General features: G+C 44.6%; 1 long non-coding RNA gene across 3 annotated transcripts in view; it reads left to right on the top strand.

Moving 5' to 3' along the window:
• The window catches only part of LOC308472952, a 79,280-nt gene that overhangs the window by 8,842 nt on the left and 43,896 nt on the right, over positions 1-26,542 (top strand). The window contains exons 2-4 of one of the 3 annotated variants that reach the window (XR_013983811.1): positions 6,757-6,889; positions 13,995-14,072; positions 20,590-20,711. This is a non-coding gene — a long non-coding RNA (uncharacterized lncRNA). Of the gene's footprint in view, positions 1-6,756; positions 6,890-11,927; positions 12,301-13,994; positions 14,073-20,589; positions 20,712-26,542 lie in introns of those variants that run through there. The other 2 variants (XR_013983810.1, XR_013983812.1) reach the window with 2 other exon arrangements.

The following is a 26,542-nucleotide window of genomic DNA, read 5'->3' as shown; positions in this document are numbered from 1 at the left end:
GTGGACTGCCTACTTGGCTTCCCAACATCACTGCTGGCTTCTGAGAGGGAGGGGGAAGGGGTGAGGAACCAGGCAGCTGAGTGCGGTGTGGGCACTGTAACTGGTAGTGACATGTGGCACTGGGAAGCCAGGTAAGCAATGCAGCAAGCGCTGTCCACACGGCCTAGCCATCTTCTGCTGCCTAACTGCTTTCTCAAAACAGCCCACACAACAAAACTAGGATGGCTTGCCCATCAAATTGTTCAATAAGTAGGTACAGTGGTACCTTGGGTTAAGAACTTAATTTGTTCTGGAGGTCCGTTCTTAACCTGAAACTGTTCTTAACCTGAGGTACCACTTTAGCTAATGGGGCCTCCTGCCGCCGCCGCGCGATTTCTGTTCTCATCCTGAAGCAAAGTTCTTAACCCGAGGTACTATTTCTGTGTTAGTGGAGTCTGTAACCTGAAGTGTCTGTAACCTGAAGCATCTGTAACCCAAGGTACCACTGTAATAGAAAACAGCTTATATATAAATAGTAGCCTGCTGCTGTATCTGGTGAACAAACACTCATTTAATGCTGTAATCTGCCCTGGGGCCTTAGAGTGGGTAGCAAATCAATCAATCAATAATAGATTTGCCAACTTTTTTGAAGCCTCTGTGCATGTCCATTTAATAGCAACTTGATATCCAGATAAATGTAAAGGTAAAGGGGACCCCTGACCATTAGGTCCAGTCGTGGCCGACTCTGGGGTTGCGGCGCTCATCTCTCTTTATTGGCCGAGGGAGCCAGCATACAGCTTCCGGGTCATGTGGCCAGCATGACTAAGCCGCTTCTGGTGAACCAGAACAGCACACGGAAACGCCGTTTACCTTCCCACCGGAGCGGTACCTATTTATCTACTTGCACTTTTGATGTGCTTTCGAACTGCTAGGTTGGCAGGAGCAGGGACCGAGCAATGGGAGCTCACCCTGTCGCAGGGATTCAAACTGCCGACCTTCTGATCGGCAAGCCCTAGGCTCTGTGGTTTAACCCACAGCGCTACCATATTCGATGGTGATTGTGCTTTTCTCAAAGCTATGTTTGCTGACTTCTGCATATCACGCCATTGTCAAAGGCAGAGGAACATCCCGTACTATTTTTTTCTGGCCAGTTGGCAACCCTACATTGTGCTGGTTTAAACATGCTACTAAAACGAGGTGCAACTAATGACCAGACCTGTGGATACTATCCCTTCCGCGCTCCCCAGATTTCACCCAAATTGTGCTGGAGGGATTAAAGTGACATCCTGAAACCATATTAAAATGTACATGTCTTGTTTGTTTACTTTTGAGGTCTCCCTATGATCATAACTTGCTTGGATCTAATCATGCGATTTGCTAGCTCTTGTCACTCGCCTCCCACCCTTTTATGTATATCCCGCAAGTTTTCAAAAGCCCATCTATCAGCATCTTGAGAGTTTCTTCAAAAGATCATGTAGTGTCTAGAAAACAGATCTGCCAGACAGGCTTGTCGTATACACACATATTTTGTTATTAAATGTGTTCAGGCATGAATTTTGGCAGGGTTTCTTCACAGCTCTCTTGAACTTTACTTGACACCTTTTGTGGCACGTAATATATCTGCGAAGCAATACTAAGGAAGGGGGTTTAACTCTTTTCATTATGAGCCCACAGTTCCCTTCTGTAAATATTGTCTGGAGGACATCACTGACTAATCATTATACCAAATGGAGAGATCTGGGCTGCAGGAGTTCTGGACCAAATTGACTGCTTCTGCGGTTTTATTTAACTGCACGGTGTCGGGAGAAAGTTAGGAATGTGGGGCTCTGTCACCGCAACACTGTGACAGGAGAGAGAGAGAGAGACTATGTTTCTGAAACAGGAAATACCTTGAGGTCCAGAATTGTTGGTAGGCTTGGCCAACAAGCCAGAAAAACAGTGGGGAAGCCAGTCATCCAAAACGACAAAGAGTGATATACTATTTTTCTCACACCCATATATAAAATAGACATAGATAAAGATACGGATTTATATCACTAGTGGGTAGCTCCCCCAAAAGGTAGTCAGCTGAATTTTGTGGTCTGGACATACTCAAAGACATTGTGATCGCTATACATGTGTGAACACGAGACATATAAGAGTAAACATCACAGCACAAAGGGCAGCCTACACTCCAATGCTGAGCAAGCCAAGCCACATTCAAAAATTTGGGCTCGGTAAATTTGGGTTTGGCCTGAAATTAAGGGGCGGGGGAGGGATTTTTGCAGTGAGAGCCAGGAACATTATGCTCAGTTCAGACAATCTTCTGAATGGAATTGTTTAGCCCATGGTTTAGAGACTCTTCCTCTTTCCTCTCCTTTCACACAGGCCTTTCCATCCCATGTTCCTACTTAGTGCCCCTTTGTTGTTGTTTAGTCATTTAGTCGTGTCCGACTCTTCGTGACCCCGTGGACCAGAGCACGCCAGACACTCCTGTCTTCCACTGCCTCCCGCAGTTTGGTCAAACTCATGTTCGTAGCTTCGAGAACACTGTCCAACCATCTTGTCCTCTCTCGTCCCCTTCTCCTTGTGCCCTCCATCTTTCCCATCAGACTCTTCTCTTCTCATGAGGTGGCCAAAGTATTGGAGCCTCAGCTTCATGATCTGTCCTTCCAGTGAGCACTCAGGGCTGATTTAGTGCCCCTATCTATAGCTAATTTGGCAAGCTATGTTTAGTGCTTGTCCTCAGCAAACCAGGATCAGAAAATGTGTGCGTTGCAAAACAGGGGAATGAGTATACCGAGGGACTTGGGTTTTCTAGCACCTTAGACAGCAAATCAACCCCCTTTGCACCCTGCCCTACCAGCCTCTGCTGGCTGGCTGCTACCTGTGGAGTCACAACAGCATCGTTCCACAAGCATGGCACTCCCCTTCCTGCAGCAGCCAATGGGAAGCCATGAAACAGGAAGTCCAAGGGTAGGGAGAGTCTGGGATCCCGAGTCAGCCCTGCTGCCATCACATGACAGCATCCAAGCCCAATCACAGTGCCATCTCCAAACTGGCACAGCAATCCGCCAATCCCTACCTTCCACCTCAGCCAAGCAGGAAAGGAAGTCAGCACCGCAGCCTTTCTATTCTAAAGAAGATCTCATTTAATTGTTCTGTGTAGGTCTGATCCTGTAAGAATAAAAATAAAAATTGCCTTCTTGACCATAAGTGAAAAAATGCCAGGCACACCTAGCTTTTCTGAGTCATCTACTGTATGTTATATATAAAAAAGTGGTTCAGGCAACTTGTAATTTAAAACAAATACACAACTCGATGTAACAAATCAAAACTATGCAAACTTCACGATGACTCATCGAATTCAACAACTAGCAGAATCCCCCCAGTGAACGCAGACACACATGGAAACTCGGATCAATCAAACAAACCGCACTAAACAATATTAAAATGCTGGCTGGCAAGGTATGCAAAAATTGCTATAAATGCTGAAAACTCTGTAAAAGCCTGGGAAAGTTTTACACAGAAGGAAAGCCTTCACCTAATTAATTTTGATGTATATGTGTGAGAGGGTTTCAGTGAGTTCCGGTGACTCCACTAGATCTTACATGAGTTTGTTGTTGTTGTTGTTTAGTCGTTTAGTCATGTCCGACTCTTCGTGACCCCATGGACCAGAGCACGCCAGGCACTTCTGTCTTCCACTGCCTCCCGCAGTTTGGTCAAACTCATGCTGGTAGCTTCGAGAACACTATCCAACCATCTCGCCCTCTATCATCCCCTTCTCCTTGTGCCCTCCATCTTTCCCAACATATATTTTTCTTTACAGCATTGGACTTTCCTTTCGCTTCCAGGCATATCAGCAACTGAGCGTTCTTTCGGCTTTGGCCCAGCTGCTTCATCAGCTCTGAATCTACTTGTACTTGTCCTCCGCTCTTCCTCAGTAGCATGTTGGACGCCTTCCAACCTGAGGGGCTCATCTTCCAGAGTCATAACTTTTATATGCCTGTTGTCTTTGCCCATGGAGTTTTCTTGGCAGGGATACTGGAGTGGCTTGCCGGTTCCTCCTCCAGGTGGATCACGTTTGGTCAAAACTCTCCACTATGACCTGTTCATCTTGGGTGCCCTGCTCGGCATAGTTCATAGCTTCTCTGAGTTATTCAAGCCCCTTCGCCACGGCAAGGCAGTGATCCATGAAGGGGATCTTACATGAGAGTTCACCCTAAATGGACGTGGTGTTGCCCCAAATCAGCACTGTTATTGGCCACCACTGGTGGAGTTGGGGGGGGGCAGGGAGGAACGCCTGGGGGTCTTCTGAAACCTGAGGCAGCTGTGACAGCTCTGAGTCCAGAGTATATGTTTGGTATTAATTGTGGTTCTTATTTTCAGCCTGCAAATGATATGTACTGTATTGGCCCAAATATAAGCCACACTTTTTTTCCAAATTCCGACCATGAAATGTTAAAGCGCGGCTTAAATTTGCGAACTTACAAAAATAGGCTTTTACGATATCGTTGCTGAAACAGACATATGGTAAAACGGAACAACAACAAAAAAGTTTTATTGCCAATTTGCGAGCTTGAGTGCCTGTGGAATTGTAGAAACTGAATAGTGATTTGTGATTTTAGCGATCATACGGTACCTTTTGCGGGCTTGCAAGATCAAAGGCTTAAGTTGGCTTGGAGTTACAATTCTACCAACTGCAACGATTTTCAGCCTGTAACCCAATTTTAAGGGAGTGGCTTATATTCGGGTATTGTCTTTTTCTCTCTCCCCCCCTTCGAATTTTAAAGGTGCAGGTTATTTGCAGGTGCGGCTTATATTTGGGCCAATACGGTAATTGTATTGCACTGCATTTTCTTTCCATCAAAATGAGTGAGGTGGAAGAACACAATGAGAACATAATGTTGCATAAAGGTAAAGGGACCCCTGACCATTAGGTCCAGTCGTGGCCAACTCTGGGGTTGTGGTGGTCATCTCACTTAATTGGCTGAGGGAGCCGGCGTACAGCTTCCGGGTCATGTGGCCAGCATGACTAAGCCGCTTCTGGCAAACCAGAGCAGAGCATGGAAATGCCGTTTACCTTCCCGCTGGAGCGGTACCTATTTATCTACTTGCACTTTGACGTGCTTTCGAACTGCTAGGTTGGCAGGAGCAGGCACTGAGCAGCGGGAGCTCACCCCATTGTGGGGATTCGAACCGCCGACCTTCTGATCAGCAAGTCCTAGGCTCTGTGGTTTAACCCACAGCGCCACCCGCGTTGCATAAGTTAAGTTATGTTGCATAAGTTACTTGAAAGTTATGTTGCATAAGTTACTTGAATTACGTAATGACAGCCTAATTTGGTAATTTATGTGATTTACGTAAGTTGCACAATTTTATAAAGTGACATAATCAGGTGAATTACATATGTTCGCTATGGTGGACAGTGAATAACACACTTTGTGGTGGAAGTGGAACTGCAGTGGAATGGAGACAGGGCTTCACGCAATGAATCCATTGCAGAACACAAAATGATTCCATCCTTGGTCTGATCCAATAGGGCTCTTCTTTTTTCTTCTTCTTTTTTAATATTTGATTGAATCTCTCTCTCTTTTTTCCCCATGGTAAATCTTTATTGATTTAAAATACAGATGTAAATGATAATTTACAACGAAGGTAAGTATAGAAAAATTCAATAAAGAAGAAAAAACATCACGACATAAGAATAAGAAAAAAGTGAAAAAGACGAAAAAGAAAAAAAAGACGAAGGAAAAAGGAAAAAGAAAAAAGCAAACCAAAAATTTATACAAAATCATGTCCAAGCAGAACTTGAATGATACTTGTGAACAAAAATGAATGAAACGAATAGTGGAATATATGAAAAAGGATATAACTCAAAGCTGTGTGACAAAACCATGATCTAGTATAATGAGAACGAGTGGAAGTTTTAAGCAGAAATTTTTATCCAATAGGCCTCTTCTTATGTTAGGAAAGAGAATAAGTGGCTATCGGAGGGTGGGTGGGTGTTTCGGGCTTTTTCAGCAGCAAGTCACCTTTTTTAAAAAAACCCTAACCCTAACCCTAACCCTTCAGCCTGTCCTAGCAAACTTATCAGGGAGAAAGGCAAGAGGGCTGGCAGCTAACTACCCAAATACGGAGGTGGGTTGGATGTTTATTTTCTGGGCCTTCTTCTTATTTGGACATGCATTGTTGTTATGGTCACTGGCTGAAGCAGAAAAACATTGCCTTACATATATATATATATATATATATATATATATATATATGGCAACCAGAAGCATTTTTGTTAGGGATTGTAGGACCTGCCAAGGAAAATAAAGAACTTATTTATGTATGCTACAACAGCGGCAAGAGTCTTGTTAGCACAAGGATGGAAGAATGAGGAAATCCCAACGAAAGAACAGTGGCGAGAAAAATCGATGAGCTCTGCGGAATTGGCCAAACTGACATACAAACTGCATGATAAGGACAATTGTGACTTCAAGGAAGAATGGGAACCTTTTTCCAAATTACCTAAAAAGACAACAAAATGATCTGGACTCCTTGGCAGGTTTTGAATAAGCATCCACAAATTTATTATGTGAACACATGATAGATAAGGCAAGGATATGTACAATTTTATAACATGCAGAGAACTATATGTGCAAAGAAACCAGAGAGGGGAGCTGAGGGAAGTCCTGGGTGAGGGGGAGAGGGAGGGATGGGGAGGGAGGGGGAAAAATAATGTAATTGATTATTTGGATTGATAATTTGTTTTGCTGAAATTGTTTAATAAAAATATTTTTTTTAAAAAAGGCAACCCTGTCCAACTACGAACAGCTTGAGGGTATGTTGCCATCTTAGACACAGATTCAGTATGTGCAGCGCAGAAAGTACACTTTATAGGAAGATTGGCACAAAGGTCTGTCAAAATGGATATAGCAGGAAGGTAGGCAAGCCTTTGGCCAAAGCACAGCCTGACCCCTTCATTTGGTAATTCTTCACAGAACTCTAGCCCAATGGTTGCCATCAATTTGATTTGAACTGATTTTAGAATGAATTGATTTTAGAATGCTGTATTATTTTACTGTTGTTAGCCGCTCTGAGCCTGGCTTCGGCTGGGAGGGCGGGATATAAATAAATTATTATTATTATTATTATTATTATTATTATTATTATTCTATTTGTTTCCTTAACCGGGAGAAGTGTGATTGCCCTCAGCGATGCAGTTACAATGACCGTGTACATTCCTGTTAGTCTTCTGCCAAGCTGGACAAAGTTCACGCAAATGCTGTTTATAGAGCTAAACCCATTTCTTCAAGAAAAGGAAAGTTCCCTCCCTCCCTTTCCTTGTTTGCCCAGGCGTATGAGCCTCCACACCCCTGCTCTGTCCATCCGTCCCACCCCCACCCCCGAAGGTGGACAAATGGCAAGAGGTGATAAGAGACATGGTTCCCCTTCAGGCTGTGAAGCTGAGAAGCTTATTGATAGATTTATTATGCAGGACTTGGTGCACTCTTGGAAACTATATTTAAACTAAACTTCAGCTTTCTTTGTGAAACTGAAACGGAGAGGTCAGGGATTAATGATGGGACCTCCTCTCTCTGCAAGGCTAGCGCAAACTGACGACTGGGTGCATGTCTCCTACAAAACAAGGGAAGGAAAGAAAAAGAGGAGGATACAGTGGGATGTTCATTTGTGATTGGTTTGGCTTTGGAGCGGAAACAAATTTGCTTGCGGTTTATATAGATGGCACCTGTTACCATAAAGCACCAATGCTGCAGCAAGCAAAGGCTCTAGCAGCTCAGCCAGCTGCTTGTGGCTGGAAAGCCAGACAGGATGTTTGTGACTGTTGCCATGGGAACAAAGGGGCAGTCCATTCTGTACTGAGCACCGGATGTTAGCTCAGTGTGTGTGTGTGTCATATGACCCGTACTGGATGTACTTGGGAGGAGTTTCTTCTTGCTGTTGTTGAGTGCAGACATAATTCTCTGTACTGATGTAAGAGGCAGAAATAAATGATGTAAATAGTTTTCTGTCTGCTTCTTTCCCCTCCCTGGGGACACCAAAGGGGAGAGAGGAAGAACGGTGTGTTCCTCTCATACATCTGAGAAGAATCGCCGGACCTCGCCTGCTTATCAGCAGAGTGAAGACGCGGGGAGGTCGACAGGAATATCTGCCGGTGCCTACGCTGTGGCACATTCCTCTGACCCAGGCAGAATTCCAACAGTGGTAGCCTTCGGATGGTTGCGATTCATCGGACATCTGCATGAGAGGCTGGTGGATTGTCCTCCTCTGCTCCAAGGAGAAGGCAAGCGTCTGAAAGATGCCAGAGGCTCCACAGACAGCTGATGGAAAGAAGAGGTGTTTTCCAGAGCAACAAAGTTCAAGGTATGCTGCATTTCGGGCTAAAAGTGTGAACGCAGGAAGATTAATTCCCTGGTTCACGGAGCTGCGTTTCAAAGAAAGCAAACGCTCCGGAGGAAGAGGCCTGCAGCTTGAAGGCTGAAGCCTGCATTCCACAAATTTTTGTGGTAGATAAGAAGTCCCATTGAAATGCATTGTTGCTAGGTAACGGTCCTGGAAAGTTACTGGCAAAGGGGCTGGACTCTGAGTGTGAGCCTGGGAAAGCGAAACAAAATCAGAGAATGTTTTGGCTACAAGGTTTACGAGCTCTTGGAAGGGACTTTTCAATAGCAGCCTGAGTTTAGCTGCCAGGTGCAAAGAGCGTAAACAATTTGCAGTTTGCTGCGTGAGAAAGGAAAAAACAACTGTTGGATTTTACAGTTTGTTTGGCATTGTGAGCTGGAGGCTTGGCTTCAAGATGGATGCCAAGAAAGGGGGAGGTTTGCCTTGCCCACCTCCCTTAACCAATGACAATTATTCATCTTGGTCTGTAAAGATGAAGGCCCTGCTGCAGAATCAGAGGCTTTTTGATGTAATTGAAAACCCCATCCCTGCAGCACCAACCAGAGGTTGGGAGTCACAGAATGTAAGGGCCAGGACTGCTATAATTCTGTGTGTCTCAGATGATCAGTTGGTGCATGTTCAGCATTTAGAAAATGCGAAAGAGGTATGGGACACGCTGCGTACAACGCATCAGAGAGATGCTGGTTCTTCAGCGTTGCTGTATTTTGAGAAATTGACCAATCTGAGACTTGCGCCTGATGGAGATGTTCAAGCGCACCTGACAGAAATGAAGTTTCTGCGTCAACAGATGGTGGAACGCAATTTCCGTCTTCAGGAGGAAGTGTTTTGCTTCATGATGATAAACAGCCTTAGCCGCACCTACAAGGTTGTTGCCAGTCAGCTTGGTTCCCTACCGGCCGCGCAGCTGACCGCGGAGAGAGTTTGTGCTGTGGTCCTGAATGAACACGACAGACTTGCTGCACTGGAAGAAAAAGACAGGGGGAGGGAAGAACAGAGTTCTAATTCCCCCACTGCTGATGCTACTGGAGAGCATGGTGTAGCATTGAGTGCTGTCCGATGCTACAATTGTGGACAGACTGGGCATCTACAGCGAAACTGTAAGAAGCCGCGCCAGTCAAGAGGAGCAAAGAGCAGCTCTACGAAGCCTCAGGCGTCAGGCAAAAGCCGTACCAAGTGCCAGGTGAAACCTGCAAAGGCTATGATGGCGAAAGGAACCACGCCAGATGTTGGGAACGCATTCATAATCGACACGGGCTGTACAAAACATTTGTGCCCGCACAGAGGACTGTTTTCGACGTTGAAGAAGCAAAGCTTCACTGTGAAACAGGCCAACGGTCAAGAGCTGGAAGCGACTGGAATTGGGACTGTGTATCTTGAGAGTCTGAACTTGACTATAAGTGATGTTTACCTGGTTCCAGAACTGAGATTTAATCTGCTGAGCGTGTCGCAGATTGCAAAGAAAGGACTGAAACTGTCCTATGATGCTAAAAGCTGCAAGATCTACAAAGATGGAGAACTGTTTCTTACAGCCAAAGAGAAAGATGGACTGTATTTGTTGACTTTTGATCAAAGTGATTACATGAAATGTAATTCTTCTGTTTCTAACGAAATCTCTCTTGCAGGGGTGACCATGACCAGTATGAGCACCAGGAAGGTGACTAAGACCAAGAAGGTCGACAGAGCATTTCAGCGGGTGTATGCTGATGTGATTGGTCCTCTAGAACCATCTAGAGGCGGTGCACGATTTTACCTTTTGTGTGTGGATTGTTTCACTAATTATTCTTGGGTTTATATGATGGAGAAACCGCAAGAAACTTTAGAAAAGTTTCAGGAATTTTGTGACAAGGTTAAAAGTATGCATGATGCTAACATTGATTGTCTTTTCACAGATGAGAAGCAAATTTTTCTGTTACAGAAGTTTCAGAAGTTCCTGGATGGAAAAGGGATAGACCACAAAGTGGCAGTTTCGCAAGAAGCGTGGAACAGGGGGGTCTGTGTGAGGGTGAACAAAGAATTGCAAAAGGGGATGCATGCGCAATTGCTGAGTGCACATTTGCCACATGAATATTGGGCCGAATCGCTAGCGTCCTATCTTCATGTGTGGTTGAGAAAGGTCTCAACAGAGTTGGGATGTTCTCCTTTTGAGAAGCTGTTCAATAGAAAACCTTCTGTTGCCTATTTTAAGGTTTTCGGGTCTCAAGTGAGAACAGAAGCTCCAGGTGGTGTAAAGAATGCCAGAGGCATTTTCATAGGTTATGAAAAAGGTCTCTACAGAGTAATTTTGTCTGAATCTGGTCAGGTGATTCTCACAAAGTTTCTAGAGAGTGCTCCTGAACAGGAGAGGTTGATTGTTCACGCATTTCCCACAGAGGATTCTGATGATAATGATGATGATGAGTTTGATCTTATTGAGTTCAGTAGTACTGATGATGACAGCGATAGCTCAGACAGCTCAGTTGTCACAGTCATTGAGAGGAAATCTCACATAATGACTAGACCCTCAGAAGAGGAGGATGAACCATTGATTAAGCTTAGTACTGGTTCTCCAGAGAGTCCAAAGGTTGAACCAGTGAGCACAGAGGATCAGAACCTCATACGTAGGTCTGAGAGAGCAACGAAGGGTGTACCACCCAAGAGGTATTCAAAGGAGTTTGCTAACCTTGCATATGTTGCTATTGTAAACGACCAAGGACAGATTGAAGCTGTGTCTGAGTCAGAGACAAAGGCACAACAGAGAGTTGTTAACCGAGGTAATGCGAAGTCACACAACCAGAGAGGTACATTGGTTAAACCAGTGGCGGGTAGTTCCAAGGGTGGAACTGAAACAACAGGGGAATGTTATAAATATAACAACTATTTGTTTTCTTCTCTGGATGACGCTTTGCTCGCAGCACACATTGATACTTTAGGGGGAGTATGTTACCATAAAGCACCAATGCTGCAGCAAGCAAAGGCTCTAGCAGCTCAGCCAGCTGCTTGTGGCTGGAAAGCCAGACAGGATGTTTGTGACTGTTGCCATGGGAACAAAGGGGCAGTCCATTCTGTACTGAGCACCGGATGTTAGCTCAGTGTGTGTGTGTGTCATATGACCCGTACTGGATGTACTTGGGAGGAGTTTCTTCTTGCTGTTGTTGAGTGCAGACATAATTCTCTGTACTGATGTAAGAGGCAGAAATAAATGATGTAAATAGTTTTCTGTCTGCTTCTTTCCCCTCCCTGGGGACACCAAAGGGGAGAGAGGAAGAACGGTGTGTTCCTCTCATACATCTGAGAAGAATCGCCGGACCTCGCCTGCATATCAGCAGAGTGAAGACGCGGGGAGGTCGACAGGAATATCTGCCGGTGCCTACGCTGTGGCACATTCCTCTGACCCAGGCAGAATTCCAACAGCACCATCCATGTGCCATCTTTGTAGCAACTTTTGCCAGCTGTGGACCAAAACATCTGGTTATAAAGTACCAGCAGAAAGTACCCAGCCCTGCTCAAGAATTCTAAGAAATCCAAATAAATACTGTACTGAGATTTATAAACGGATAATGTAATTTGTTATTTTCTAGGATAAAGTGATGGGGAAGGAGACTCTGAGTCTTCGTCTGCTGAAGCACCCGGCAACCAAACTGCAGAGAACAGGAGGGTTCAGTCCGACTGGGTGCTGCTTCACCAATGCATTCTCCGTGGGGAATATAGGATTGCACCCTCTCACTCCATGACCTCAGGCATCCACTGGTTGGTGGATATGCAGGCGAGGTCTTTAGATGCAGAGCTGAAGCCACTTCACTGTAGTGGATTCAAGTTTTCTTTAGTTCTTCCTTTTGTAGCTTGCTAATTTTATTTGCTGGCTGCCTTGTATGCATAAAAATGATTTTGTTGCTCTTGTTTTAAGCTGCGTCAGTTTTAAGCTGCCATGGAAAGGTGGCTATAAATATTTTAAATAGATAATAATGCACAGTTAATCATAGATAAATAATATTCCCCAGGTTGGTGAATATTAATTAAATATTTGCTATTCGGCACTTAAACATCCAAACATGTCACAGCAACAGCCAGGGCTAGACAGAAGCACATCTCTGACATTGTCGGACAAAGGACCTGCAATACCAACCAATACAATATCTGAAAGATGATGACCTGCAATTATAATTTAGTCTGTTTTTAAAATGCAAACACCATTCATTCATCTGATCAAACTGGGAAAACTCTGAGGTCAACACTTAGAGGGTGGGTGGTCAAATTGCCAGGTCCTGAATCTTTGCAGAAATTCATGCGCTTGAACCTTTTTTTAATACAAAACAGTTTTCAACTGCCTGTTGTAGGTGCATGAACTGTGCAATAGTAGATAGAGGAAATGGTGTGTGGGTAAACATTTTCCCACAAACACCAGCACAAAGGGATTATGCAGGGGGAAAGCGGCTGACATGAGGAAACCTGATCCTGTTGCAAATCTTTCTCCCCACCCCCAAATGTCTCGTGCTGCTGTTTGGTGGTGGTGGAAGAAGAGCAATAAGAGATGTCCAAGCTGTACCTCACCTGACTACCTCCCACAGCTGTTTGCAATAGTAAATGCATAATTATAATTATAAAGGACCCCTTCAGTTGCAGGGGTGTCAAGCAACATCTGCACAGAGCCGGGAGTTTCTCTGCAGAGAAGGGCGAAGGCAAGATGCACACCCCTCAGAGCTGCTAGCCCTCCCCCTTTGCAAAGGAGGCAGAGCTGGCCTTACACAGCCCCGAGTGAAACACACACTCCCTCGCAAACTGAAACGAATGGGTGAAATGACTAGAAACACTCTCAGCCCAACTAACCTTGTAGGGTTGTTGTGAAGAGAATATATATATGGTAATCTCATGTATGACCTCTTGGGCTCGTTGGAAAAAGGGATAAAGGTAAAGGTAAAGGGACCCCTGACCATTAGGTCCAGTCATGACCGACTCTGGGGTTGCGGCGCTCATCTCGCTTTATTGGCCGAGGGAGCCGGCATACAGCCTCCGAGTCATGTGGCCAGCATGAGAAAGCCGCTTCTGGCGAACCAGAGCAGCACACAGAAACACCGTTTACCTTCCCGCCGGAGCGGTACCTATTTATCTACTTGCACTTTGACATGCTTTCAAACTGCTAGGTTGGCAGGAGCAGGGACCAAGCAATGGGAGCTCACCCTGTCGCGGGGATTCGAACCACCGACCTTCTGATCGGCAAGTCCTAGGCTCTGTGGTTTATTGATAAGCCACTCTTTCCCTGCCTCAGCACTTTCCCTGTCTGGAATACAGGGACAATATAGGGAAGGGTCGTAGTTCAGTGGGTAGGGTGTCTGCTTTGCATTCATAAAGTCCCAAATTCAATCCCAGGAATCTTTGGGTAGGGCTGAAACCCAATGATCTGACTTGATATAAGTAAGCTCCCTATGCAATATCAGGGTTGGATTAAGGGCATCTGGTGTGCTCTGACAATTCCAAAAGTGCTGTTCCAGTGTCATTGCTTGTTCATCTTCTACATTCTGTAGAGGATATAAATGATGCTAGCAAACAGAGTACATATTGAAAAGCACAGCTGGCTGTTGTCCTAGGCACTCCATTGCTAAAACATGGCCATGCAACAAAAACACTCCTGGTGCTTTTCTTTTATCCAGATGTTTTGTAGGCTACATGGGGCCTGCAACTGATTTGGAAGTGCTTCAGATGTGGAGAGATGCACAGGAGCAGCGAAGGTAGGAGACATACCAGGTAAAGGCCAGCAGTATTGAGGCTGTCTTTGTCCATGGAGTTTTCTTGGCAGGGATACTGAAATGGCTTGCCGGTTCCTCCTCCAGGTGGATCACGTTTGGTCTAACTCTCCACTATGACCTGTCTATCTTGGGTGCCCTGCTCGGCATAGTTCATAGCTTCTCTGAGTTATTCAAGCCCCTTCGCCATGGCAAGGCAGTATCCATGAAGGGGGATCCAATACTGAGGCTCCAATACTTTGGCCACCTCATGAGAAGAGAAGACTCCCTGGAAAAGATCCTGATGTTGGGAAAGATGGAGGGCACAAGGAGAAGGGGACGACAGAGAACGAGATGGTTGGATAGTGTTCGCGAAGCCACCAGCATGAGTTTGACCAAACTGCGGGAGGCAGTGGAAGACAGAAGTGCCTGGTGTGCTCTGGTCCATGGGGTCACGAAGAGTCGGACACGACTGAACGACTAAACAACAACAACAACATCAACATTGAGGCTGTCTACTAGACAGCTTCAGTCAATTTCTAAACATATCAGCCTAGCACAACCCACCGTGAACAGGGAAACAAACAAACAAGGGATTTAGTGCATTGAGTAAGGGATGCTCAAATTCATGGCTCATATTCTGTCTGTTCATAAACCATCGCTGAGCTATTACAAACCCAACTTTTACTGGGTGGCTTGATCTGTGTGTGTCAAAGTAATTCAGCAGCTGATAGTAGAAAACGCACCATGGAAGGTTGTGGCTCAAAATCCTTTTGGAAATAAAGAGAACAAAGCACTGCCCAGTCCTGATTTGTCGGTTGATGAGGCCTGATGACAAAGGCAAGCTGTTTGCAGCAGAGTATCTGACCACCTGTTTGCTTGACCTTTGACCCTCCTGGCTCAAAACAGTTGACTGAGCGGTAGGCTGCCTTTGACTAGGATGTGATAAATGCCTCTTGAAAGAAGAGGTTGTGAGAAAGCTCTACCTGAAGAAAGCTTCTCTGGATCCTGAAAATTAGTCCTGAGCAGGACACACCCTCCTCCTTCTCTCCCTCCCTGCACTCCCCCAGGGAGGGGAAGAAAGACAGACAGGAGTCCTTTTACATGTCCTTTTATTCCTGTCATTCAGCAGTACAGAGAAATGTGACTGTTCCCTTCAGACTCCATCAGAAGAGTCTCAACTCCACCCCTGTACTTCCAGCACAGGTCAGATGACACACTGAGCTAACATCCGGTGCTCAGTACAGAGAATAGGCTCCACCTTTTCTCCAACAGTACATCTGCAAAACATAGCATCCTGTTTTGCATTCCAGCCATCTGGAGCTGGCTTTTGCCTTGGTGCTTTTTCCCAACATCCTCCCCCAAAAGCATCAATTGGCAAAACATGATCCAGAGAAGAGAACAAACAGTTGTTATACATATAACAGTCCCCTGTTGTTTCAGTTCCATCCTTGGAACTCCCCACCACTGGTTTCACCAGTGTACCTCTCTGGTTGTCTGGCTTCCAAGGAATGAGTGCTTCTGCATTACCTTGGCTAGCTACTCTCTGTTGTGTCTTTGTCTCTGACTTAGACACTGCTTCAACCTGCTTTGAGTTGTTAACAATAGCAACACATGCAACAGCTAAGTTAGCAAACTCTTTTGAGTACCTCTTTGGTGGTACACCCTTTGTAACTCTCTCAGACCTGCGTATGAGGTTCTGATCCTCTGTGCTCACTGGTTCAACCTTTGGACTCTGTTGAGAACCAGTAGCAATCAGTGGTTCTTCCTTCACCTGTGAAGGTCTATCCATTGTGTGAGATTTCCTCTCAATGACTGTTACAACTGAACTCTCTGAGCTATCACTGTCATCATCATCAGTACCACTGTAATCTGTGACATCAGAAAAATCATCATCATCATCTGAATCGTTTCCTGTGGGAAATGTGTGTTCTACAACCCGCTCTTGCTCTGGAGCACTCTCTAGGAACTTTGTGAGAATCACCTGACCAGATTCAGACAAAATTACTCTGTAGAGACCTTTTTCATAACCCACAAAAATGCCTCTGGCATTCTTTACTCCACCTGGAGCTTCTGTTCTCACATGAGACCCGAAAACCTTAAAATAGGCAACAGAAGGTTTTCTATTGAACAGCTTCTCAAAAGGAGAACATCCCAACTCTGTTGAGACCTTTCTCAACCACACATGAAGATAGGACGCTAGCGATTCGGCCCAATATTCATGTGGCAAATGTGAACTCAGCAATTGCGCATTCATCCCCTTTTGCAATTCTTTGTTCACTCTAACACAGACCCCCCTGTTCCACGCTTCGGTCGAAACAGCAACTTTGTGGTCTATCCCTTCTCCATCCAGGAACTTCTGAAACTTCTGTAACAGAAAAATTTGCTTCTCATCTGTGAAAAGACAATCAATGTTAGCATCATGCATATTTTTAACCTTGTCACAAAACTCCTGAAACTTTTCTAAAGTTTATTGCGGTTTCTCCATCATATAAACCCAAGAATAATTAGTGAAACAATCCACACACAAAAGGTAATATTTTGCACTGCCTCTAGATGGTTCTAGAGGACCAATCACATCAGCATACACCCGCTGAAATGCTCTGTCGACCTTCTTGGTCACCTTCCAGGTGCTCACACTGGTCACACCTGCAAGAGAGATTTCGTTAGAATCAGAAGAATTACATTTCATGTAATCAGTTTGATCAAAAGTCAACAAATACAGTCCATCTTTCTCTTTGGCAGTAAGAAACAGTTCTCCATCTTTGTATATCTTGCAGCTTTTAGCATCATAGGTCAGTTTCAGTCCTTTCTTTGCAATCTGCGACACACTCAGCAGATTAAATTTTAGTTCTGAACCAGGTAAACATCACTTATAGTCAAGTTCAGACTCTCAAGATACACAGTTCCAATTCCGGTTGCTTCCAACTCTTGACCGTTGGCCTGTTTCACAGTGAAGCTTTGCTTCTTCAACGTCGAAAACAGTTGTCTGTGCGGGCACATATGAACCGTTGCGCCCGTGTCAATTATGAACGAGTTCCCAACATCTGGCGTGGTTCCTTTCGCCATCATAGCCTTTGCAGGTTTCACCTGGCACTTGGTACGGCTTTTGCCTGACGCCTCAGGCTTCGTAGAGCTGCTCTTTGCTCCTCTTGACTGGTGCGGCTTCTTACAGTTTCGCTGTAGATGCCCAGTCTGTCCACAATTGTAGCATCGGACAGCACTCAATGCTACTCCATGCTCTCCAGTAGATTCATCAGTGGGGAGATTTGAACTCCGTTCCTCCCGCCCCCTGTCAGCAACACCCATTGCACCTTGTTCAGGAACACCAACAGTTCCAACAACCACAGTTCCTGCACTCTCCCCTCTGGGGTCAAAGCTCTCCTCAGCTTTCGATGAGCTCTTAGGAACTTGGCCAGCACCATCTTGGCTCACCCCTTCTGGGGTAGTTATCCATCCAGACCATGATGAATAACTGTCTCTGGTTAAGGGAGGTGGGTAAGGCAAAGCTCCTTTCTTGGCATCCATCTTGAAGCCAAGCCTCTTCAGCTTTCCAGCCCACACTCTCAAACAAACTGTAAAATCCAACAGTTGTTTTTTTTCTTTCTCACTCAGGCAGGCAAACTGCAAGTTGTTTACGCTCTTTTGCACCTGGCAGCTAAACTCTGGCTGCTATGGAAAGTCCCTTCCAAGGGCACGTAAACTTGTAGCCAAAACATTCTCTGATTTTGTTTCGCTTTCCCAGGCTCACACTCACAGTCCAGCCCCTTTGCCAGTAACTTTCCAACTTTCCGTTACCTAGCAACAATGCATTTCAATAGGACAGTTTATCAACCACAAGAATTTGTGGAATGCAGGCTTCAGCCTTTAAGCTGCAGGCCTCTTCCTCCCGGAGCTCTTGTTTTCGTTGAAACGCAGCTCCGTGAACCAGTGAATTAATCAAACTGCGTTCACACTTTTAGCCCGAAATGCAGCATACCTTGAACTTTGTTGCTCTGGAAAACACCTCTTCTTTCCACCAGGTGTCTGTTGAGCCTCTGACTTCTTTCAGACGCTTGCCTTCTCCCTTGGAGCAGAGGAGGACAATCCACCAGCCTCTCATGCAGATGTCCGATGAATCGCAACCATCCGAAGGCTGCCATATGTTAGTATCTTCAGCTCACAGGCAGAGGTACCTGGCCTCCCCTGAGGCAATTGAGCGAGATACTGTGTTTACCGTCCGTCTGCGACCTCCGGCAGGCTAGGTAAACAAACCGGCGATCCTCCTCAAACGTGAGCAGGACACACCCTCCTCCTTCTCTCCCTCCCTGCACTCCCCCAGGGAGGGGAAGAAAGACAGACAGGAGTCCTTTTACATGTCCTTTTATTCCTGTCATTCAGCAGTACAGAGAAATGTGACTGTTCCCTTCAGACTCCATCAGAAGAGTCTCAACTCCACCCCTGTACTTCCAGCACAGGTCAGATGACACACTGAGCTAACATCCGGTGCTCAGTACAGAGAATAGGCTCCACCTTTTCTCCAACAGTACATCTGCAAAACATAACATCCTGTTTTGCATTCCAGCCATCTGGAGCTGGCTTTTGCCTTGGTGCTTTTTCCCAACAACCAAGAGGCTTTCCTCTGCTCTTATCGTGACTCAGGATGCTTAAGAAAACACAAAAATTTAAGATACACATGGGCTGACAAGCTACCTGTCAAACATTAAGTCTTAGATATTGGCTGAGCTGCTGTTAATGGTCAGAGTGTCTGTGGAGAGGTCAGAGCTTTGATTTCAGTTTATTGAAATAAGGGCACCCAGTCGTACACTAAGCTGCCCTGATATCATGGAAGGTTCACAAACATTCCAACTTCTCATAGGGAAACTCAGCAGAAAAGAGATTACAGAAACAAGGAGCCATGATGAAAAGAAGAAATGTGAGAAGCGCAGAGGTTTGAATTCAGATTAAACCAACTGGAATTAATCCACTTTCCCTCCCTGGGCTTCCTCTTTTTTCTAAAGGGTAACTCATGCACCTAAAATGTATTTAAGTTTACCTAAAAATTACTTTGTATCTGATTCAGAGCCCAAAATTTTGTAACCAGATTTGCACTTAGTTAATTTTGAAGATTTGACAAGTCTTTTTTGAATACTTCTTTCAAAGGCTTTGAAGATCTGGTTTCTGTTTACAGTGTGTACCCTTAAATATAATTTTTATTCCTAAATTGTGCTTGTATCTCTGCGATTACCATTCCATTTTTGGTAAAGTTCTGCTCTGATACAAGCGACCCTTTTCTATTTGTGTAAGCACAAATACAGCAATAAATTACCTTTTGCCATTATTTAAAATGACAAATGATCTGTTAGCCTTTTAGGATGTAATTTAAAAATCATTTGTCTTTGCGTGAATAACTAAGAGTCTACTTCCTCTTTAAAGCAAAGAAAGCCACTAACTGTAGATGTCTTATAGTATTTCACTGAGCCTGAGACGGGTGTAATCTAACCCCCACGTATTTGGGAAATTCACAGTTGAGGCTAAATGGCTGTTGGAGTTTTACAAATGATCGGGTCACTTAAATGGCGTAACTGTGTAGGTTACAGTGGCTGAGTATCTGGTCTGCAAGGTTTCTGAGGCCTGGAAATGGAAGAATGGGGGCAGAACAGGGCGAGGGGTGGGCTTATGCATGCTCCACCGAGTGGAACCCCTGTGCAAAATGGTGGCCACCCGTACTCTGCTTCAGACACAAAGCACTCACCGGGAAACTTCAACTCCATTGCTGTCAAGTGGACAAAGAGCTCTACACAGGTAAGCCCTCATTAGAGAAGGGGACCTCATGACTCATACTGTGGCTCTTGACTATCCTCCATTCAAGATGGCTGAAATGAAGGGTTCCCATGAGGCAAGACACAGTGATAACAAACAGCAAGAACCTTTATTGAACTTACAGAACTGGACAACAGGGGCAAAGCAGCTGCTTATATACATTTCTGGGCCACTCCCACTCCCAACGTGATTGGCTGTCTAAACTTCCAAGCTGCAAATCATGACTCAGAGTTTAAGGGCCAGTGGCAGAGGCCCCAATCCCGAAATGTTCTGTGATTGGATATCATGTATCGAATCAAAACACAGGGGCTCAGAATCCTTAGTCCAGACCAGGCTTCCTCAACCTCGGCCCACCAGATGTTTTGAGACTACAATTCCATCATCCCTGACCACTGGTCCTGCTAGCTAGGGATCATGGGAGTTGTAGGCCCAAAACATCTGGAGGGCCGAGGTTGAGGAAGCTTGGTCCAGACTCAAGTTCAGGCAAACACAGACCACTGAATACTAAACAATGGCTATGCCATTTAAAGTGATGGCCAAGTTCTCCCTCAGCTGTCCAAGGCAGCACGCCTCTGAATACCAGTTGCAGGGAGTCATGAGTGGGGGAACTGATGTTGCACCTGGCTCCTGCTTGTGGGTTCCCCTTAGGTATTTGTTTGGCCACTGTGAGAATAAGATGGGCCTTTGGCCTGATCTACCTGGGCTCTCTTTTTGTTATTAGGTCCGTTCCTGTGCCCTACGCAACCCAAGATGTGCAGGCACTGAAGCATCCATGACCATACTGTAGTCTTCTTCACAAAAGCCACATGTCGAGCCAATTGGTAGGAGGAGGAGCAGGATGGCAGCTGCTTACCTGTCAGGGGCTAGACTGCCCCCCCTTCTCCTGAAACTTCCAACAGGAGGAAAGCATAGATTTAGAATAGTGGTTTGCAGAAGGACATAGTTCAGAGGGGAGAAGCTGGGAAATATTGGAAGAAGAACAGCAGGAAGAAGAAGCACTAGGGGAGAGACAGCTGACAGACTCAGTCTCTTTGGAAAGCATTCCTAACCCCCCCTCCCAGGACCAGGCGCGCATTGAGAGTAGTGGAACAGAAGGCTCAGAGGCAGAAAGCTCAGATTAGCTGACACAGGGGTGACTTAGAATAGGAGAGATGGAGTGGGTGGGATTTTACTCGGAGCAACGCCATTATCTAGGGAAGACTGCATTCCTTCGTCTCTCTCTGTGAATTTTGAATAAATTACTCGGTAAGAAATTCTTCTTGTTTATCCGCTTCTTGGCTGCCACCATTGGAGGGAGCAGGTTCCCTGAAGCCTGACATTATCCCAACCTCGATGTCCATGCATTGAGTAGAACACGGGCAGTGGAGGGTATGCAATGTCCAGCTCAATGCATGGACCTCAGGCAGCGGAAGAAACTTAGCAGAAATGGAAGGGTGGAGCCAGAAGGTGCAGTCTCCCTGCACATGTTTCCTATATGCACAGAGCATTGTGCATGGGACAAGACATGGACTGGATTCCATCACATGATCGTAATGTGCTCGCTGCACATTGATTGGTGTTTTCACTACATGGGTATTCCAGGGGCATCACTGGGGGAGCCAGAGCAACATTGCGATCTGTGGGCAATGGCAAAATTACCAAGGACACCTTGTGGGCGCGGCTTTCAGTGTTGGTTTGTCACCTCTTATTATTGCTTTCTTATTTTGCTGCGTGGATCGTACAGGATTGTGAGGCCTCATAACTCAGGCATAGCAGCAACCATTGGACCCACCTGTGGTAGATCTCCCATCTTTCAGGGGGGTATTTTTTGAATTAGAACCGAATTCATTTCAAATGAGGAAACTGTGAATAAATGCATGGCCTTTTTATTTATGCCAGAAAAACAGTCCGTCTGCCAGACGTGGCTGTACAGTGAAGATTTGACTGTGATAAGCAATGGGTTGGGATTTAGAGCAGTGTATCACTGCCAAAACCAAGATGTCATCCATTTGAGAGACAGATAACGTCAGCCTGAGGCCCGGGACTTTTTGGAAGCTGTGGCTGTGCAGATTGTTTCTTCAAGAATGCTTGTGTTTAGCTTTGCGATTTGAAAACTAAAAACTGTGGAGAAAGACATGCACATACATACAGAGAGAGACTGAAAAGGAGAGAGGACATTTCTGCCTGAGATGGCTCCTTCCGGAATCCGTGACAATATAATTAAGGAATAAGACATGACAGCCATTCATTTCTGGGTTATTACCGCATGCCTAAGGTGGCATTATAGGCACAAGACTGAGGGGAGAGTGGCTTTAATCACCCAGTAAGTGGAATAATAATCCCTTTGAAATGTGCTGTCTGGAGTGCCTTGTTGAGATGGAATTTAGAAGCAATATTAAGGGAAACAGACAGACTGGTAAATTTAGTGCGCATTAAATTCTGACAAGGCTGGGCATCCCTGACAGACATTGAGAGTGGCCCATTTGGGTCAAGTTTCCATAATTAAAAATGCCCCCCAAGGTTGATTTAAAGAAAATGAAGCAAAATCCCGTTCCCACTTTTTTTTAGCCTTTAATTGAATTCCTTTGAATGCTATTACTTACTGCTTAGAGATCTTATCTACTGCTGACATTTAAAAGGGTTAATATCAACCAGTATTACACTATATTGCTGGATGCAGGAATGCTTCTGAATACTCAGATCTTGCTTGTGGGTTTCCCATAAACATTTGGTTGGCCGCTCTGGGAACTGGATACTGGGCTGGCTGATCCAGCAGGCTCTCCTTATATTTTTAAGAATGAAACTTACAGTCAGGGATCGAAGCTCCTGCAGCCAATCAGAAGCTGCGGAAGACCCGTCAGACGTTTGGCTTCCAAAAATAGTTTGCAAACTGGAACAGTCACTTCTGGGTTTGGAATGTTCAGAAGCCAAAACGTTCGAGAACTAAGCTGTTCAAAAACCAAGGCGCAACTAAAATCCTTTGCTTATTGGGGCTACCCCACATTTTCTTCAAAAAATTGCTTTGTACAGGTAACTACCACAGAGGTATCAAAATTTCAAAAGCAGGGGGTCCGTGGCTTGGCTTTTGAAAAATAGAGGGTCCTCAGTAGTTAGCTAACTGGGAGCCACTGCTCTAGACTATTCGTGTCAACCTCCATCAGTGCCTCGTAAAATGAAGAAGTGTGCAGGCGGATGCTATTGTGGTCTTCATCCCTCTCTCTTAACCACCAGAACTGGGAATTCAAAAAAACAATCTTTAGGACCAAGAGGACTTAGATACTGCCAGAACGCCGAATCGCTTCAGTAAAATATTCGGTAACTGCTAGTAAAATATTTTTGTTGGTATTCTAAGGAGGGCATAAAATTAAATTGTTTTTCTTATGAAATGGTTTATGAGGAGGAATAACTCCAAACACAATGATTCTCTGGATTTTCTTTTACTGCTTCATATAGTTTTGTGCTGTAGGCTGCATCCGGAATCAGATTTTTGGCAAGGTTTTGCCTATGTACTAGAAACAGTCCTTTGTGTGGTTCTTTTCTCTTGTTTTATCCCATTTTATAACCACTGTGGCCCACATCTCCATGACTTTTTGAACCTCATGCTTTCCTGGTTTTGGTGCCAACTTGAGGGTCGCTGCTTTGCACCAAAACCTCCCCCCTCCCCTTTCAAATGGAATATTTTCTGTTTGGGGTTTCAGTCTTGCTCACTCTTTAAGAAGCACCCCAATAATAGGTCTGAATTTGTAAGTGAGCAGGTCTACTGTATGTAAATGGCTCCACCCACATTAGAACGCAGATTGGAATGCAATTATCTTTCAGATTTCTCGCTTCTCTGAATTTTGCTATTGTACACATCACGTCCTGCTTGTGGACTTCCAATAGGCATCTGGGTGGCAACTGTGAGAATGGGATTCAGAACTAGATTAGCCTTTGGCCTGATCCCACATGGTTAACAAGGTTATGTTCTCTGGTCTCAGTCTTTGGCCTCCACCCACACCTCTGGTCAGAAGGCATAAAAAAGAAAAACAATAATAAAAGACACCAGATTTTAGCAAGACTATGGGACATGCACCAGTTGGAAAAAGGTGTACAGTGGTACCTCAGGTTAAGAACTTAATTCGTTCTGGAGGTCCGTTCTTAACTTGAAACTGTTCTTAACCTGAGGTACCACTTTAGCTAATGGGGCCTCCCGCTGCTGCCGCTGCGCGATTTCTGTTCTCATCCTGAAGCAAAGTTCTTAACCTGAGGTACTATTTCTGGGTTAGCGGAGTCTGTAACCTGAAGCGTCTGTAACCTGAAGCGTCTGAGGTACCACTGTATGTCCACTTTGATTTTTTTGCAGGCATGAACAGCACTGAAACTAGGATCACACATATCCTCCCAGATAACATAACAAGTACAAATCATGATTTATGTTAAATAAAAAGAGCACCTGAAGGGGCCCTCACACTGTGTCTGTTGCACACAGAAGACCAATGCAAGGTTGTATGAGGAAATTTCTGTTGTCTCCGCCACCACCCCCTTTCTTCACTGTTGTTTTCCCCTCCGAAAAAGCAACAACGGAGGAGATACATGTTGCAACAGTTTGAAAGCTACACAAATAAAATAAAAACTTTACCTCTACTCCATGAAGGAAGAGTTTAAGAAACAAAATCCCACTAGAATTTCCCAAAGGAGAAGATAGTTCATTTTTAGGGGGGAAGTCATTGTTGTGGTAGTAAGAGGATCTGTATTTTACTACCACAACAATAACTTTCACTCCTTAAGTGGAATGAATCTGTTGTTGTCTCCTAATATTATTTGTCCTCATATTGGAGGCTGGAGAAGGGGGTTTCCTTCTTTTCTCTGTAAAGTTCTTGGGACTGCTATACTCCAAAACTCAAATAGATATCCCTGTACAGGTGACATTTGCCGAAGCAAATAGACTCTGCAGCAAATAGATGGCACAGGAGAATTCTGTGTGAATATTAGGCAAGTTGCAGATTATATATTCTTATCAGGAATGGGCAAATCTGTCGCCGAGTTATTTTTATGTATTTTTATCCATAATTCTGTTCTGCTTTGTTATTAATCCACAAATTAAAAAGCAAACAACTTCCTCTCTACATACATATTTAAATGCATATTTTCTCTCAAAATATTATTCAAATGCCTGTTTTGTGATGTTTTAATCTGCAAAGAGCCACGCTCAAACATTTGGAGGAGTGTGAAATAGAGTGGCTAGCTAATTTCCAATCTTCATGCTAGGCTGAGAGTTGCAGATTATATTGGGTTTTGCAAAAACTGAATTCCTCAAGCGCTCTTGGTTCTTATAGGAGTCCGTTTAACTGTAGGTGTTGCAGACAGCCTGTAAGTCACCTACAAAATACTTATTGTGTGCGAGAGAGAAAGAGAGGGAGGGAGGGAGAAATTAGCATGTCACCGTGGCAAGAGTTCCATTTATTAATGAAGATAAAGTTCCTGAGAGAAAAGCGAAGTGAGTTGTGCTGGGTCTGCGCTTATGAAAATTCTGCAGCCTGGAGATTAAAAGGTTTTAGGAGGAAATAATACTTTTCTTGTCACTGGTCTTCAGTGGCAGAATGAGCACAACAGCTGGAAGGCATATGCACAGTGTTTACTAGAGCGATTCTTACACTTTCAGACAGAAGGAAATCCTGTGCGGGATTCGAAAGTGCAGAGAGCTGTCACCAGGGAATAGGCTGTCTGTGTGTCTCTATGAAATGAAAGCTGTGCGGACCACAGACTCTGCAGTGGGCACTTCCTGCCCCACTTTCTGTAGCAGATCAAGATTCCTTTCTCTCTCCCTCTCTGTTTCCCCCACCCCAACCTTTTGGGAAAGGAGGGGTTTGAATTTCAAATCTAGTGATAATATCTGCAAAGATGCTGAGGAGGTTCAAGATTTACTTTGTATCAGACTTCAAAGAAGAAGAAGAAGAAGAAGAAGAAGAAGAAGAAGAAGAAGCCAACAACCCATATTAATCTTGCATTTTTTGGCAGAGGGCAATTCTGGAACGTTTGCCATCTCTTGGGTCACATAGATTGATCTTTACAGGCTAATAAGACATTTGATATCGCTTGGGGCTGGGGAGACAGCGTCGATTTCTAACTACCACATACTTTGATCAAGGAGAAGCCCAGCATAGAAAATGGCAAATTGCGGCAATGTCATGGATTGACCTCTTTACGGGAATGTTTGCCATTCATATCTGATCATTAATAAAGAACACGCTTGTTATCCAAACCTGTGTTAAATACACAAACCAGTCAAGATTTTGTTGTTGTTGTTGTTGCTTTAGAAAGATACATGTGAGAGATTTCAAATTTAATCACTGTCAGTCTGGTTGTAGCCAAAATAGATTCCATAGGAAGCAAACGTGTGGGCTTTGGGGGGGGGGGCTCCTGAAAATATCTCCGCTTTCTGATTTTTTTTGGCCTATTATATTTCTGATCTTTTCTAGAACGGAGAGCAGATCTGCATATTTACAATTTACAATCTTGAAATGGGCATGTGATGGATTGTTACCACTGTCAGGAAAAAGGGCGTGGGGAGAAGGAGAGCTTATCTGAATAACTTAAAATTCAAACAAATAAATTGTGTGCCTGATTGCATTGGTGAATATAGTGCAACTATTAAGTTTTATATTGGTTTCATATTTCCTAATGGCACAATGATGTCTTTTTCAAAGGCAGAAAGT

This window comes from Podarcis pityusensis, assembly GCF_964106645.2.
Source record: "Podarcis pityusensis genome assembly, chromosome: 3".
Lineage (NCBI taxonomy): Eukaryota > Metazoa > Chordata > Lepidosauria > Squamata > Lacertidae > Podarcis > Podarcis pityusensis.
Note: the sequence above shows the minus strand (reverse complement) of the source record. Positions and strands in the feature narration are given on the sequence as shown.